The sequence below is a fragment of the Saccostrea echinata genome, unplaced genomic scaffold, assembly GCF_033153115.1.
Source record: "Saccostrea echinata isolate AGI-Se365-2 ecotype Australia unplaced genomic scaffold, CSIRO_AGI_Sech_v1 ptg000002l, whole genome shotgun sequence".
In the NCBI taxonomy this organism is placed as follows: domain Eukaryota; kingdom Metazoa; phylum Mollusca; class Bivalvia; order Ostreida; family Ostreidae; genus Saccostrea; species Saccostrea echinata.
The window spans coordinates 30932705-30948278 of NW_026889751.1; the positions used below are offsets into that span (position 1 = coordinate 30932705).

Here is a 15574-nt window from a genome sequence, read left to right on the forward strand (position 1 = left end):
TTGTTAGTCATCTATACCCCACCCCTCTAGATAGCTGATGATAATTCAGATCATGTTATATATGCAGAAATATTAATTTGACTTTTCTAAACAAAATGAGGATGGATCATTTACTTTTTTCATTCTTTAAGGTGTTGGACCAAGACTTTTTTAAAATCAATAATTATTATTTTTTGCACTGGTCCCACCCTGGTGATAAATATTGCCTGGACCCTGAGTTCGAAGGTCAGGGGCATACTGATTTTGTCATGTCTGTTATTTTTCATAAATTTAATCTTTCCTACATTTTTATGAGAAGAACAATAAAGAAATTTGAAAAGATCTTTATGAGATCTAATTTCCTTAGCAATCGCCCATTTGTTTCATGAAGTTTTATTTCGGTAGGGTCCAAATGTTAACGTTAACCTTTCTTATAACATCTGAAAAAAAAGGTTTGAGACTTTATTTTGGATTTTTGGCTTTTTGCACATTATTTACCCAGACCTAAATCAAAGAGGATTACAATTATGGAAACTATACATTCTCTATTTAATAGGTTTCTCTTTTTGACACCAACTAAGAAAATTATCTTGATTTTTTAAATAATGACAACTGTGAAAACTTATTTATAATATGTGATAAAACGAACCTAAGAATGCACAAACTCTTGCTCTAATAGTCACAGAACATGTTTTCCTTTAATGAGGATAAAACTTTTGTATCAAAGATGAAAGATACATGTATAGTACAATAGTATAGTACCTTTTAATTTTTGTTACTTAAACTTTAAAACTTTTAGAAATGAACACTTCATATCAAAAGCCAACAATTACCCGGTACTGCTGTTTTACCTCTGCAGACATGCTTATAAAGCTATCCTTAAATTAACGACCACGAGATTAAAAAGACATGTCTATGGTAATTTTAAAAAGCGATGTTGCCAGGAAAACAACTTACAATTATGAAATTAACATTGTCTAATTAAATCCAATATATTTGGTAAAATTTCATTTTCATTAATTGAAGTATTAAAAAATTTATGCATCTAAAGGTTAAAACGTACGAAAGCCGGATAGGCTCATTTTTGATAAGACAAAAAAAATTAGCTCGTTATAACGAGATAATTATCTCGTAATAACGAGCTAGTATCTCGTTAAAACTAGTTAGTATCTCGTTATAACGAGTTAGTTATCTCGTTGTAACAAGATAATTATCTCGTTATAACGAGTTAGTTTTCTCGTTATAACCAGTTATTATCCCGTTATAACGAGTTGGTATCTCGTTATAACGAGTTAGTATCTCGTTATAACGGGTAAGTTATCTCGTTATAACGAGTTAGTTATCTCGTTTTAACGAGTTAGTTTTCTTGTTATAACGAGATGGTTATCTCGTTATAACGAGTAAGTTATCTCGTTATAAAGTGTAAGTTATCTCGTTATAACCAGTTAGTTATCTTGTTATAGCCAGTTGGTTATTTCGTTATAAAGAGTTAGTTATCTCGTTATAACGAGTTAGTTGTCTTGTTATATCGAATTAGTTATCTTGTTATAACGATATAATTATCTGGTTATAACGAGTAAGTTATCTCGTTATAACGAGTTAGTTATCTCGTTATAACTAGACAATTATCACTTTATAACGAGTTAGTTATCTCGTTATAACGATTTAATATCTCGTTATAATGAGTTAATATCTCGTTATAACGAGTTAGTTATCTCGTTATAACGAGATAAAAATTAATTTAAAGTGTTTAAATATCTAAGTAAAGAATAGACCATTATAATAGGAAATATACAAAAGCGATTCGATCAAATTTGTTTGAAGTGTGTGTGTTTTTATGGAACAACAACATACTAGTTTTTTGTGTTATGCCTTTGATTATTATTGTTTATTGAAAAGACCGAAGAGAAATATACAGAAACATATGACCGCCTCATGTTGTTGTTTTATACCTTAAAATTGCATAATTAGTGTCATCTTCAAATAGAATGTGCATAACGTGAAAATTTTGTCAAGGAGATCAAAAACAAAAAGATATACTCTGGCTGCTTTAACTGCCCTGTTCAAGCTTTGTTGACTTTGTTGAAATTATTATTTTTGCGTAACATTTGTCGCTATAAAAATGCAAAGAAATAATCCCATTATTTTATATATTCCGGATTAAAAATGTCGATATACCATTTGTAAGGCTTTAACGTCCATATTTTGATAATTCCTTGCCTGTTAACAAGGAATACAGATCAAAATTCAATGTCTGACAAAAAAATAAATCACGTTGTTTTTATCATCAATTCCTCCTTCCCCTCAATAATAAATATGATGAATTTAATTTCAAGAACTAATACTGTACTTATCACTTAATAATTTATATATTTCTTTTGTTTATTAAAATTATTAATATTTACCAATTTGGCATGAAATCTCATGTACAATATGTAATTTTTGCCTTATTATCAATGTGGTAGAATAAAAAACTTTGGGGGCTCTTTATTCTACGGAAGGCAAAATAAAAAGGTGAAGGTCAGCAGGCTGAAATGTAGTGCATGTAGGAATTCACATGCCTCACTTTGATAGTAAAAACAGTTGACATGTTTGTGATCCTTTTGGGGTATAGAATGAAAGTTTAATATCTAAAGTTTACAATATGATACGCTTTATTTAAGGTGTATTTCAAGCATAAATTATGCCTAGAAATATGTATTGTATCGTGAGAAGGAATTCTTGATATTTTCACTCTTGCTTTGCACTCATGAAAATAAAAAAAAAAATTCTGTCCCACTCGTGAAATAAATTTCATATCAACTACAAAACATTGAATATCCTCTATTTATTAACCCCCCCCCCTCCCCCCAAAAAAAATCACCAATCTCTTTTTGAAATAAAAATTATATGCTTGCAAAGTATACATAATAAATATTGTGATGAGGAAAATAATTAACGGCAGTGTCTCAATGTTGTATTAATAACATTAATTAGATAAAATGTCAAAATCAGCAGATCAGATCTAACGTCGTATTACGTAGAAAGGATGTTATATCATTTTTGCTTCATCATTCCTCATCATCGTGGACAATTTGCATAAGCTTGGTCACAAAGTTCAATTGGGAGAGGAAGGGGGGGGGGTAAACCAAGCAAAATATTTGACAAGCAAAAAGAAATTTGATATTTCAACTACGAGTATTTGCCATTATTTTCGGGAGATATTTACTCAGATAAAAAAAAAAATCTGGAGGAAGGGGCACAAAGATACTCTTGTCCGCCCCCTTTTCAAAAGTGGTGGTTGGGACATTAGCCCCCTATTAAAACGCCAATGATCTAACTGCTGATGTCTCACCATACCCCTTCTTCAAAACAATTCTGAATTTAAAAAATAACATATGTATCACACTGTAATCGTATATATTATTATATGTTGCATGAACACCTGCGATATGTTGCACTTGTATTGTCTCTCATATCTAATTTTAGCGGTATAGAAATTGATATATGAAAGTGTATAAATCGTCCAAAACATGTCGAAATAGTGTCATTCATCCGAAATAGCTGTCATGAATAAATTGACAAAGTTTGAAGCAAGTATATTCGGTAATATTATTTTAAGAAAAATATCGCATCCTAATGCAACAATTTGAGTAGACGTTCACGAATTAATGTGTAAATGTGTTCGCCTTAGATTTGCTATACGTATCAAAATATGATTATTGACAGCGAGATAGTTCAAGATTTAATCATAAGTAAACCCCAGAGCAAATTAAATTTTCAACCATTTATCAATTGTTCAAGTTAAATTTGATTGATAATTACTAGCTAATAATTCAATGGCATTAAAAACTACAGCCATTTTTACTATATTGCTATTAAATCTCGAAATAACGAGAAAACTATCTCGTTATAACGAGATAACTTACTCGTTATAACGAGATAATTATCTCATTATAACGAGATACCAACTCGTTATAACGAGATAACTAACTCGTTATAACGAGATAACTATCTCGTTATAACGAGTAATTTTTCTTTCTTATCAAAAATGAGTCTATCCGGCTTTCGTAAAAACGTTCTGAAGTAGGTTCAATTAAACCCTTTTAAAATATATACAAAAATATCAGTAATTAATTAATTGTTCTTTTTTTATTCGGAAGGGGGCGGCGGTAGGAGGATGCAGTCATGTGCTACTTTTAATATGCCCTCTGACCTTTTACATTGTAAAACCTCGGGTATCAATCGTGAATCCAAGCATTTTTTCCAATAGGGGAGGGGACACGCTCATCAAAAAAATCTGATTCAAAACTCGGGGTGACTCCATGAGCACCCCTCCCCCTCCTGATCATCTGCACATGCTTATGATGGAATCTGGAAATAGGAATTTTAATGAAACACCTGTTTTCACAAAAAAAAAAAGAAAAAAAAGGAAAAAAGATAAATGCTTAGAATTGAACTACAGACATCTTTACTTAAGGCCAGACGACACGTTACTCAATTATATGTTTTGTATTGTATACCTTGGTATTATATCAAAAATTATTCATAATTGTCATTGTCTTGTGATTTCTTAATTGTTTTCAATATGTTTAAAAATAAGTACACCAGTAATTGTAACATTGGCAATTCAAAAGATTACCTATATGGATTATATAGGAAATATCACCCTCTGGTATCTTGCCCAAATGCCTGATAGGGTACCTCAATTTTTGGTGAGGAAACTTGTTTAAGTAGCAATACTTCAATGGCAAATTCTTGGGAAAAATTATATATTTTTGAGAAACGCGTCGTCTGACCTTAAGATATTCCTATGACGTTTTTGGTTTACACACTAAGACGTATCTTAAGATATTCCTAAGATACATGTATGTCCTAAAAAATATCCTTAGACACGTCTTAAGACAAATCTAAGGATTATTTTTTTACATGACATGAACAGTATGTGCACTGATGCGATGCGAAATTTCGTTCACAAGTGCGTGACTAAAAGAACAACAAACAAGTTGACAAAGAAAACGCAAGGCATGCCCATTGCTAAATTTGAATTATCTTTTCTCCTCTTCAGAAAGAAAGGTTGAAAATGTTGATAGTTCCGAAATTTGAGAATCGCCAAGTCAGTTTATAATGGTCGCCAATTTTGCGACTTGTAGAAAATTTTAGGCGTCAATCAAATATTTTAAGCCCCACGGCGACTAAATTAGTCGCCAATTAGAGCCCTGAGGACTAAGGTTTGTTTTTCTTGCTATTAAATGAATGAGTCAACCATTGTTTCGTACATGTTCTCAATAGTTAGATAGATGAATATGAGAGAGAGAGAGAAATTTTCACGGTATGGAAAAATCATAATTGCTCCCTTTTCCTTAAGACAAATGCGATACTCTGTCACATTTCGACCCCTACATCTACCGTATTCTGAATTCTATTGTCTCTATATTTTTTTGAAGATTTTTTCTTTTGAAAGGGGGAAAAAATCATGAAATTCAATTGATTTCTTTGACTACTTTAATTAACTAAGTAGAAAATTAACTAAAGTAGTCAAAGAAATCAATTGAATTTCATGATTTTTCCCCTTTCAAAAAAAAATCTCTAAAAAAATATAGAGACAATAGAATTCAGAATATTAAGGTAAAATAAAATACAATTTGAAAAAAGTTGATGACCCCCATACAATTCCCCAAACTGACGTTCTGCACGTCTAGTTGACTCGTGTCAGGTGCAGGACTAACCCTCAAATCACAAGCAACTATGGTGTCCATAAGATTCTTAAATTTCTGTAACACAAAAATGGCCCACACACAGTTTATCACATCCCACCCCGACCCTTATCAAATGAAAATGATCTGATTGACACAGCATTAGGTTTTAAGTAAACTCTGTGTCTAGTTAGATTCTTCTCTCTGATACAGCTATGGCTCACACCAGAATTCCAACATTTTTCTCCTTGTGACCTTGTCTAAATAATACCTGATAAAAGTCATAACACAAAATATTTTCTCTGGAGACTGTGTTCAAGTAATACCAGGTCAAGGTCATGACAAACCCATGGTCATGTCCATCTCTGTGTAAGATATAAGCAGAAGCCATATAAATGCTTTTTTCAAAGTTATGGCCATGACATGGCAATCCCTCCTCATAACATAAACAGACAGACAAGGCAATTCCTATATACCAGGGCCAAGCTTAAAAAATTCTTGGTTTGCAGTTGTCAACCTACATTTTTAGAATGGGCGGTATTTTTTTTATTTTTCTAAAAAAATGTAGTTTTCAAATATGTTTTAACTAACAAAAATAGGCTTACTTAACATAAGCTCCTCTTGTTATAAGTCGCTGATTGATAATACCAAAAATCGAAAATGAAACATGCAGTTTCACTATCCTGAAAGCTTGAAGCTTAAAAAAAATAATACAAAATAGCTGGAAAAAGTTTGGGTCAGGTGCATTTTCAGTGGGTCACTAGGCAGCTGAAAAAAATTATTTTAGGCCCAGGCTCTTCATTTGCAGGGGTAAGATAACACTGATAAGGTAACACTTTTATCAGTTAAAGATTATGTATTTATTTCTCAAAGTGAGGAAAACACACATAATAGTATTCACAATCAAGTACTTTACAACAGTGACCCACAAACACGAACAGACAAATATCTATATCATATATTTAAACTGATACTGATCCAAAAACCATAATCAGACACATTCTAAAACAAAAAATCTTAAAACAGTGAATCACATTCTATGAAAGTAATGATTACTCAGTGATCAAGAAACCAAAAACACATGCATAATTGAACTGCCATAACCAAACTTCTACAATGTTTTGAACAAACATTCTATGACAGTGACCCACAATCCATGAACAGACACACACATGTATATATGACAGTGTTCAACAAAGCATGAACATTTTCATATATATGTATGCATATACACAAATGTCTTTACTCAAAGGCACAAAAAGTCATGAACAAACTACAGGAAAAATGTTAGAACAAACAATCTATGACAGTGACCCACAACCCATGAACAGACACAAACACTTATATATGACAGTGATCAACAAACCATGAACATTTTCATATATATGTATTCATGTACACAACTGTCTTAACTCAAAGACACAAACAAAAGTCATGAACAAACTACAGGCAAAATATGAGAACAAACAACCTACGACAATGACCTACAATCCATGATAGAACAAACAATCTATGACAGTGACCCACAATCCATGAACAGACTCATACATGTATATATATGACAGTGATCCACAAACTATGAACTTTTCATATATGTATGCATATACATAAATGTCTTTACTCGAGGACACAAAAAGTCATGAACAAACTACAGGAAAAATGATAGAACAAACAATATATGACAGTGACCCACAATCCATGAACAGACACAAACACTTATATATGACAGTGATCAACAAACCATAAACATTTTTATATATATGTACGCATATACACAAATGTCTTTACTCAAAGGCACAAAAAGTCATGAACAAAATAAAGGAAAAATGTTAGAACAAACAATCTATGACAGTGACCCACAAACCATGAACAGACACATACATGTATATATGACAGTGTTCAACAAAGCATGAACATTTTCATATATATGTATTCATGTACACAACTGTCTTAACTCAAAGACACAAAAAAGTCATGAACAAACTACAGGCAAAATATTAGGACAACCTATGACAATGACCTACAATCCATGATAGAACAAACAATCTATGACAGTGACCCACAATCCATGAACAGACTCATACATGTATATATATGACAGTGATCCACAAACTATGAACTTTTCATATATGTATGCATATACATAAATGTCTTTACTCGAGGACACAAAAAGTCATGAACAAACTACAGGAAAAATGATGGAACAAACAATATATGACAGTGACCCACAATCCATGAACAGACACAAACACTTATATATATATGACAGTGATCCACTAACCATGAACATTTTCATATATATGTATGCATGTACACAACTGTCTTAACTCAATGACACAAAAAAGTCATGAACAAACTACAGGTAAAATATTACAACAAACATTCTATGACAGTGACCCATAACCCATGAACAGACACATACACGTATATATGACAGTGAACAACAAACCATGAACATTTTTATATATATGTATGCATATACACAAATGTCTTAACTCAAGGACACAAAAAGTCATGAACAAACTACAGGAAAAATGTTAGAACAAACAATCTATGACAGTGACCCACAACCCATGAACAGACACAAACACTTATATATGACAGTGATCAACAAAGCATGAACATTTTCATATATATGTATGCATGTACACAACTGTCTTAACCCAAAGACACAAAAAGGTCATGAACAAACTACAGGCAAAATATTAGAACAAACAACCTATGACAATGACCTACAATCCATGATAGAACAAACAATCTATGACAGTGACCCACAATCCATGAACAGACACATACATGTATATATATGACAGTGATCCACAAACTATGAACATTTTTATATATATGTATGCCTATACACTAATGTCTTAACTCAAAGACACAAAAAGTCATGAACAAACTACAGGAAAAATGTAAGAACAAACAATATATGACAGTGACCCACAACCCATGAACAGACACAAACACTTATTTACATGACAGTGATCAACAAACCATGAACATTTTCATATATATGTATGCATATACACAAATGTCTATACACAAAGACATAAAAAAGTCATGAACAAACTACAGGAAAAATGCAAGAACAAACAATCTATGACAGTGACCCACAATCCACCATGAACAGACACATGCATGTAAATATGACAGTAATCCACAAACCACATATACATGTATGCATATACACAAATGATATAAAAATACATAAACAAACTACAGAAAAAAAATTGTAAAATGTTAGAACAATAAATAACCGTGACCCACAATCCAAGAGGTTGAACCGATATGACAATGACCCACAAACTATACACAAACTATGGGACAACCAATATACCAATATATAGAAATATTTACCTCCTGGAGAATATTGATATACAATTCAAGCTTTGATACTATAATTAACAAGCATTTTGACAATCTAAAAATAAATTATTAAATTTTAGAACTAAGATTTGATTTTATTAACTTTGTTAGTGTAAAAATCCTTCAAAAAATCACACAAAATACGAAATCTGATGTACAGGTTCTAGACAGACATTACTTGAAAAATTGATGTCACTTTATAATTCTTTTTTTCCTATAGAATAGATATATATTTTATCACCTCTGGCTTGTGAACATGACTGTTTAGTCTTTATTTATCATTTATTGCATAAATATTTACATTTCCAATGTCTTTGTCCGAGATAAAATTACAAATTGTAAAAATATTTTATTTCTACATAAATCTACTAGTTCATCGATAGGCGCGGTTAAAAAAAAAAATCACGTGCAGGGCGGGACAAATAGAGACAGAAGCGGGGCTATTAGCATGGGAATTTGCAGAATCAGGAGCATGTAAATATAAGGAATAACTATCAGATTTTTTGGATTCATGACGATGATCAATCGATTGGCTTGCGTGATAATTTTATGCATAAACGCCTTCGGCGTTTATGCAAATTATCACGCAAGCCACTCGATTGATCACATCATGAATCCAAAAAATAAGACAGTTAGCTTTAAATGAGTTTTAATAAAACATAATTTCACCACGCGAATTTAATTTCTTGTTCGTCGCACATCTGGTGAAAAAAGTAAGAGCGGGCAAGAGATTAAATAATAATATTATTACTTTTTTGTACGCAAAATTTTTAGGCATAACATGAAAAAAATTGAGTGACAATTATATTTTTTCTACTTTTTTCTGATTTGTAGAGTAAACAGATTTAAATTATCAAAAATAGAGCGGAAATAAAACAGAAACTGGCACAGAATTTCCCAGGTGCAGGAGATTTAAATTAATATTATTTGTATAGCTTTGTTCAAATAAGAGCGTGCGGGTCCGACAAGCAAAACATTAAATTGGAATGGCCTTTGTATTTGATTTTATTTATGAAAATTGATAATGGCACATGTCACATATTCACATCAAAACTTATCACATTATCACTTTTGGAATTGCAAAGCAGTGTATCAACAGACTTTTCATATTTGAAACTAATTATTTTTTTTTCTGCATAATAAAGCATAATTCAAAATGTACCAGTAGTATTTTCAGATTAAGATGGACTTAACTGTAGAAAAAGACAGTTTTATATTCAATCCACATATCAGCTTCAGAGCAAATAATTAACCACACACACATGAACACCATTAGGGTCTTGGCTTATCTGCGGAAAAAGTTTATATTCTGCAAAATGGTCTTCACTGGTTTGTGGAACATGTGCAAGTTTTCCATCAGGGTCTGCCTCAATAATCCACTCTAAGGAACATGCAAAGAAGAACTGACAATGTAATATAAGTTATGCTACAAGTCTTGTATTGAAATTTCCTCCTATATTTCAGAAGAGTTACACATACCTGTACTAAATTGCCTAAGCTGTTGAACATGTGAATTTACAAGGTCCTGACTAGTCTGTACAATCTGTGGAACATGTAGAAATGCTGTAACAGGGTTTGCCTCCAAAATGCTTCCTATAATATATGTGCAAAACAAAATTAATTGTGATTATATTTATGCCTACAACTAAATTCAGATACCTTTAATGTATGCTATTTCGATGCATTTTGAATAGAAATTTAACATGCTATTAAATAAATGTTCTTAACATAAAATAAATTAATAAAAAATATCAAATAAACTAATTGTTTTTTTATATAACACTAAACAGCAAGGGCAATGGTCACCCAGGTGTAAATTGTACAATCAACTGAGAAGTCCTATTAGGTAGACCCTAATTGTAAGGACCATTATGACAATTTATCAAAGGATCTTGGATCAGGCTAAACAAGAAATATACTAAACTTCAAAGTTCGCAGAAATGTTCTTTCTATAAATATCTACTTGATGGGTTTTACCTACCGTATTATTTAAGAAATTCAATTCTGACTAAGTTTCAAAAATGTATATCAAAGTTAAGATTATCTTCACACCTTTTAGCTATTGAAACTGGATATAATAAAGCAAACAGATCCCACTGGAAATGTTTTTTTGTGTCATACTTGTGTCGAGGATGAATATCACATTCTACTAGTATGTCCTGTTTATCGAGATTATCAATGCAAATTATTTCTTTTTAAAAAAAACATCCATACGTATAAATTACTGCAATTGTTCAATACTAAGACCTTTAAGGATATGTGTAACCTAGGTAAATATATTTATTATAGCATGAGGCAAAGAGGTGATCCTGTACATATAATCAAATATCAGCTGTCTCATTTAAAGTCATCATTTTGTAAGTTCTATGGTCGATACAATGACCTTGTCAGCAAATACAATTTATCATTGAGTCAAATGCTGACTGACGTTTTTCATACTAATTGTTAGACCATTATTTACACACTGAATTGTTGACGGATTTTTCCGTTATTTCCCAATCATGACAAGGAGCACACGGCGGGTGTGACCGGTCGGCAGGGGATGCTCACTCCTCCATGGCACCTGATCCCACCTCTGATGTTTGGAGGTCCGTGTTTGCTCTGCTCCTATTTTGTATTGTATAATGGACTTTTGAGCTTGAATACTGTTCGTTATCTCCATATATTTCATATCAAGGTGATCTTGTAATCCAATAATAATAATCACTCTAACCTTGTCTTAGAGGTATTATTTTCAATAATTTACTTTATTTAGGCCAAAAAAAAATAATAGTCTTGTTTTTTTTAAATTTTGGAAGAAAAAAATCTCGAATTTCCGGAATTTCATCGTTCTGTCACCATAATCGTTTTCTGTGTTAACACAAAACAAGCATTTCATGAAATTCTTGTTTTAAATGTGGACTTTCATAGAATACCACTTGAGTTTAGTCAAAAGACATGAAATTTGATTTTAAAAGACAATATTGACCTGTGACATGTTTAATTTTATCTTTTATTAGTTCATATCCAAAAAATGTTGTCGAAAAAAAAAAAAATAAAATGAAAATATACAATAAAATAATTTTCCTACCTACCTACCCTATTTTTTTTTTCAGGCTGGTAGCAGGAAACAAGACTATTTTTTTGGTCTTATCTAAAATATGGATCACAAAAAGATGTTGTTTTTTCCCCATCAATTTAATTAATTCATCATTTTCACCAATTGCTATTTTCCTATTCTTGGAAAAAAAGTTCACAAATTAATATATTTCAATGTACGTGATGTAAACTTCAGAAACTTGCATCTGCTGAACATCAATTTTAGTGCCCTTGTAATCGTAGATTCGGGGGTATATAGTTTTTGCCCTGTGCATCCATCTGTCTGTTTGTCCGCAAAAAAAATCATTAATCATCAAGTCGTAATGTTATGACAGCATGCTTTAATAGTGACTACTTATACAGTTTGATGGAACCACGGACCTATACTATACGTCCCTGACAGAATGGCATCCAAACATCATAAACTTTTTAGAACCTAACCTTGTTATTGAAACATTTGGTCAATTGCTTGCATATTACAACTAATTAAGTGTTTTGGCAGCATTAATAATGACTGTTTAATGGGTTAGGTACGTACTATGTAATAATAAGTAAACATGACAAACAGCTGGCAAAGTCCTGTCTCAATAAGTGTCAAACTTGGTATTTTCTTTTGAATAAATTTTAATTCTAGGATCAGTCTTCTTGTGTTCCTCTGTGTACTGTACAACCATAAGGGTGGTTGTACTAATAAAAATATTTCCTTAAACCTAGCAAATTGTTTATAGTCACAGTAATACCTTACATCTTTGATTTAGTAAAGACATAAAACATACAGGGTGTTAGTTCCTTGTTTTACTATTGTTATTCACAAAATATTTTCATTATGGCAAGTGAAATATTCTGAAATGGTGGCCAAATTTTTTTTTAGGTCCTCATTTAGTGACCTGAAAGTAAGTGTGACTTGGAACACTGTTGGGTAAAACATTTTTCATCTCTTGACCTCTCAAGAACATTGAAAAAAAAAAAAGGCACTACAAAGAGGATGCAGCGTATCAAATTTGAAAATCCATTATTCTAAATATTTACCTGATGAGTGATGAACTCCAAGGAAGATTGTCCATTGGGCATGGGATCACCATAGTCATATCTGATCTCCTTCCCTCTATCAATATCCCTTCTTGCAAAGAAAAAGCCTGGAGTAGTTGTTAAACACTTTTAACTTCTCATAACATGCATAAGATGGGGTTGTCTATAGCTGCATCATTAACCTACTTTCCAAGCCTTTTGAAGCTGTCAGATGCATCAATGCTTGTAAAATGATAATGAAAACCATAAATAAAAAGTTTAAAGTTACATATAAACATAATAACATATATGATGAAATATTAGGACTGCAGGAACAATACAGTTTTATGCAACAATCACAATATAGTAGTCACAATATATGAATCACAATGTATTTTTCCAAAAATAATTTTTGTTTCATACAATTTGCAAGAGTAATAAAAATCCCTGCCACTGTATGATATTGTTCAATTATCGTACACATTTTAGAGTGCAAGAAAATTATGTTATTCTTTACTCTAAAAAATTGTTATCCTAGTGAGACATGACACTCTGCAATTTGTTGTAAAGATATAAAAATCCAAATAAAAAATATAACGCAGCAAGGTTAAGGATGCCCACAGGAAATAATACGCCTAAAAATATTCCGAGAAAATAAATATAGTGTTGATTTTTTTTTTTACAGCATGAGTTTTGATTAATGGGAATTCTACTATTTGCATATGTAGGAGGGTTGTCCCAGAAATACGTGAACATTTTCAATATCTTTTGTTTCACTAATACTGTAAAGTTAAAAATAGGCATAGATCATGATCAACATTTTTGTGAATTTTTTCTGGAAATGTGCTTCTGATAAAATTAGTTTATTTAAGCATAAATTCGGCACAGTATTTAATTTTATTTTATTTACCAAGTAATGCATCTCAAATACGGCGTGTGTTGCTAAAAGATTGTGGAATTAATTCTTTCAATAGACAATTTCTCAATTCCGATAATAAACCTAACAGTTCACATTGTTTAACGATGGCCTTGGCTTAGGCTTATGACGTAAAGCTCAGGACTTTCAGTTTGTCTTCATTTCTTTTGGTCTACAAAATGTCTCTTCCAGCACTAATATCTCTTTCATCGTATGGGCAAGAGTCCTATCCCATTTTAAAGACAGTGCTGCTTAATAATTTGTGCTCCAAATTATCACTAAACGTCACCATTTTTAACAATATCTAATTAAAAGTGTTCTGGCATATAACGTCATATATTTGTCATTAATGATATCAAATTAATGAATTTTCATACACAAGTATATCAGCTAGATCAAAGAGTATTTATGGAGGTAAAGTTTGTGACATTATATTTCCGTATAGCCTGGTAATAAAGAAAAATTCATTGACAATGCTACTTTTAAAAGTCAATAAACTGCAGTGTGCAGACCACCGATATTTAACACCCTTTAAATGCCGTTTTTACATATTAATGACATCACAAGCCTAAAATATTTTGTCATAATACTGAAAATATCATTTTCCAACAACTTGCAAAAAATTATTAGTTCTGGTCAAATAGTTTCTGAAATATACAAAAAGTTTGTGTTTTCTGGGACAACCCTCATATATATGAGGTCTTTGCCGAGTTCGGCCAAAGCAACTTTACTTACATCAGCTGTTTGTCAAGTGACATGTTTAAAATTACAAAAAATATGTATGGCTACAAAGATCATAAAGTACAACGATATACGGATATCTTTTCACTATGAAATTAATTTTGTTTTCTTTAAGACAAATTCCTTAACCTGAAAAGTGCTGGGAGCAACTTCCCATGCCTGAGAATTATGTAAAATTTTTGATAAACTTCCTACATTGACATAATATGCATTGAAATAATGGTAAAATACGGAAAAAAGCAACAGCGCACAACCAGCTCCTGGCACTTTTCAAAGTAGTAGGGATGTTACTACCTTTGTATAATAAAGTGCCCCAGCATGATACACCCGTCAAATATTGTTCAATTATCACGAACAGTTTAGAGTGCAAGAAAATAAAGTCAACCTTGATACAAGGATTTCCAAGATTTTTCCATTTCTTACAATTTTTGTTTATACATTTCCTGTGGTGTAGGCATTATAACAAATATTACATTATAGATCCTCAACTGGTAGTGTTAGAGCTTGACAAATGCCCATCTGCACCCCCCCCCCCCCACACACACACACAGTGACACACACACACATCTTTCATATTTGTGAGACATGATGCTCTGAAATTTACTAGTTGATATTTTCAAAAAATTAAATAAAAATATCATATTAAACAAAATCAATTTAGTCTTAACAACTTAATCTATACCAATTTAATTTTGAAATAAAAGACTGGCCATCAAATGACATATGCTATAAACTGACCAGCAGTTCTTCTGTCTAATTCCCAAAGGATACAGATAAGAACTGCTTGATCAGAGATGCTCTAACAGAAATG

At 31.7% G+C, this 15574-nt stretch overlaps 1 long non-coding RNA gene across 1 annotated transcript; it reads right to left on the minus strand.

Moving 5' to 3' along the window:
- Nucleotides 1-10007: 10007 nt before the first annotated feature.
- On the minus strand, nt 10008-13315 carry LOC133202629 (uncharacterized). The gene is made up of 3 exons (XR_009723269.1): nt 13128-13315; nt 10500-10613; nt 10008-10401 (listed from the first exon to the last, which is right to left on the minus strand). It is a non-coding gene; the product is annotated as an uncharacterized LOC133202629 (long non-coding RNA).
- Between the last annotated feature and the right edge of the window lie 2259 nt (nt 13316-15574).